General features: G+C 38.0%; 1 pseudogene; it reads right to left on the minus strand.

Annotated features, from left to right (window-relative positions):
* Positions 1-227: 227 nt before the first annotated feature.
* Positions 228-300, minus strand: LOC148090980 (small nucleolar RNA U3; annotated as a pseudogene).
* Between the last annotated feature and the right edge of the window lie 2,992 nt (positions 301-3,292).

Genomic DNA, 3,292 nt, shown 5'->3' on the forward strand with positions numbered 1-3,292 from the left:
AGATTGTTCCCTGTGCTTTTGAGAAGAATGTGTATTGCAGAATACATGCTTTGGGGTGAAATGTTATGGAAATGTTATTTAAATCCATTAGGTCTATTGAGTCATTTAAGGTCTCTGTTTTCCTGTTGATTTTTTGTCCTGATGATCTATCCAGTGCTGAGAGTGGAGTGTTAAAATCCCCCTCTATGATTGTGTTGCTGTCAATATTCCCCTTAAAGTACCCAAGAACAGATGCTCTACACGTTCAGAGAAACTTCTCTAGTAACAAACTATAGAAAGGATCCCTGAAAGTATAGTCTTCAAATCCGTTTCTCAAGCTCCTCTAAGTATACAACATTGAAGGTTGTACATCACTGCTGCGAGAGGTTAAACAATGCAAGATAAAACTTATTCCAACAGTTAATATACACTTTTCTCCAAAGACTTTGAAGTAAAAAGCACCAATGTAGTGACTGAGAGTTGTTTCAAAGATAAATACATGCATTTTATCTCTTTGCAGTGAGTTTCCATCCTGGAATTAACAAGCATTTTTTAATGTGTAGAAAGTTGATATCTTCTGGAGAGTTGTGTCATATAACAGCCTCTCATGTTAAGAGCATGTTGCAAGATTAATTATTTGGATAACTCCTCTTTTTGTAGCTTTGAGAGTGCTTACAGCTTTGCTGAAATCCAGCTTCCTATGAATTAATTTTACACTGCTCATTCCATGTGTCCACAAGGAGCTGCTGTTTGAAATCCTAAACATACACTGTTCCAATTTGGCTTGTTAATTTTAATACCTAGGCATTGGTTTTCTGTTATGTCTTGTAAAATACAACTATTATTTAGAGGATCATTCAATCTTTGATTAAATACACAAGTGAAGTACTTTGCAAAGTGCTCCTCTCCTGTGTGATGTGTTACAAGGAAACGTTCTTTAAGAAAGTTGCCTGTTTCCCCATGTTTCACTCACTTTGTAGCAGTTTCAGTTTTAAACATGAGACTCTAAAAGTGGTGTTTCACATATGTACAATTTGTAACCCTCCAGCACAGAATAAACAGGTTTTACCTCTTTTAGGAAACTCAAAGCGAATTGAAACCCTGAAATCTTATTCCTCACAGTCTGTCTTATGAGCTTGTGAAAATGTAAGAATTTCATCGGTAACCTGAAGTAATTCATGCTTTGGTTCACTGGAAACTATTGAATTTCACTGCAAAATGACTTTTATGGTTAGTTTTATCATTTAAATGCTTTAGGTATAAGAATGTGTTTGAGCAAGAGTTACCTAGTGTGGGTTTTCATGGGTTAAAAGTAATTTGTGCTAAATATCCATGTTTTTCAAGATATTCTCAGTATACAACATTGAAGGCTGTACATCACCGTTGTGAGAGGTTAAACAATGCAAGACAAAACTCATTCAACCAGTAAATATACACTTTTCTCAAAAGACTTTGAAGGAGCAAGCACCAATGTAGTGACTGGGGTGTTCTTTGAAAGGGAAATACATGCATTTTATCCCTTGGAATGATTTTCCATCCTGAAATTAACGACGCATTTTGTATTATGTAGAATGTTAATATCTTCTGGAGAATTGTGCCATATAACAACCTCTCATCAATGAATATGTTGCAACATTCATTATTTGCATAACTTCTACATTGGTTGTTTAGGGAGTGCCTACAACTGTGCCCAAATCTCGCTTCATACAAATTCCTTTCACAGCGTTCATTCCAAGTGTCCACAAAGAGCTGCTGCTTGAAATCCCCAATAGTCACTGTTCCAGTACTGGTTTGCTAATTTCACAACCTAGGCATTGGGTTCCTGTTATGTCTTGTGAAATACAAAGAATATTTCAAGGAACATTCAGTCTTTGAGTAAATACACAAGGGAAGTCCTTTGCAGAGTGCTCCTCTCCTCTGTGATTTGTTATAAAGTAAAGGTCTTTAAGAGAGTTGCCTGTTCCTCATGCTTCACTCTGGAGCAGTTTCAGTTTTACATATGATGATGCACTAAAATGCTGTTACACATGTGTAGAGTGTGTAACCCTCCGCCACTGAATAGACACGTTATACCTCTTTTAGGCAACTCAAGGTAAACAGAAATACTGAAACCTTACTGTTCTTCAAAGTCTTTCTTATGAGCTTGTGCAAAAGTAAGGATTTGGTCGATGACATGATGTAATTCATGCTTTACTTCCCTGGAGGCGATTGAAATGAACATTTGTACAGACACGGTTCAATTTCCCTGCAAAATGACCTTATTTTCTGGTTAGTTTGATCATCTAAATGCTTTGAAAAAACACTGTCACTACACTGGTACTTTCTCCTTCAAAGTCTTTTGAGAAATGTGTTTCTTTCCTGGTAGAATGAGTTTGTCCCGCATGGTTGAACCTCTCACAGTGGTGATGTACAGCCTGCACTGTTGTATACTTAGATGCCTTAGATCGTGTGTGAACAACAGATGCCTATTGTGGGTTTTTATGGATTACAAGTAAGTTGTGCTACAGATTCATTTTTTCAAGATACTCTAAGTGCCAGGGTCCAGCCCCAGTCAGTGGTCCAGGGGTCCCCAAAGGTGTGAACGGCATCGGGGAAGAATGCAGGACACGGAGCATCAGGACAATCAGCTTCTCTCTTTATTGCCTTGTTACAACTGTATTTATACTATTTGATTTTATTGCTGGTTAAACAACATGACATCATGCTTTGTTATGGTTTCTGTTTTGGCCTTTCACAGTTAACGATTGTACCTTCTTATCTGACCTTTGCTAAAGAATTTACACCTGTTTAGGTATGTTAATTTTAGTCTTATCTGTTGTTTGTATTTCTATAGGCTATTCTACAGGTTCATCTCTAGTTTGTTATTTATATTCTGAAGTTACTATTTTATTGCTCTACCATATAGCTAAAAGGAGAATAACTAGGCCAGCTTTTCTTATGTAAAGGTTATGCGAGTCCTAAGTAAAGGTTCTGCAGCTTGCGCATGATTGTTTTTAGCTATGGTGACTGCCTGCCTGTCTGGCACCCAGCCTCAGTCTCTCCACTTACATTCCCTGCAGCAGTCCATCCTCATTGTAATATCCTGTGTATGGTTATTCTGTGTATGATAAGGGTTCAGGTGTAGATTGAAATAATCTCTTTCCTAGACTGCTCTTTCCTTGTGGGGATTCCCAGAGTTTTTCATTAATATAAACATCCCCCAGTAATACATTCCTTAGTGGGAACTCACTGGTGGACTCCCTGTGGATTGCCCTGTGCCAGCAAATCAGCAGAGGCCCCAACCAAGGCCTCTTCCCTGGTGGGAAACTTCCTG

The sequence above is a fragment of the Miniopterus natalensis genome, chromosome 19, assembly GCF_054644295.1.
Source record: "Miniopterus natalensis isolate mMinNat1 chromosome 19, mMinNat1.hap1, whole genome shotgun sequence".
Taxonomy (NCBI): domain Eukaryota; kingdom Metazoa; phylum Chordata; class Mammalia; order Chiroptera; family Miniopteridae; genus Miniopterus; species Miniopterus natalensis.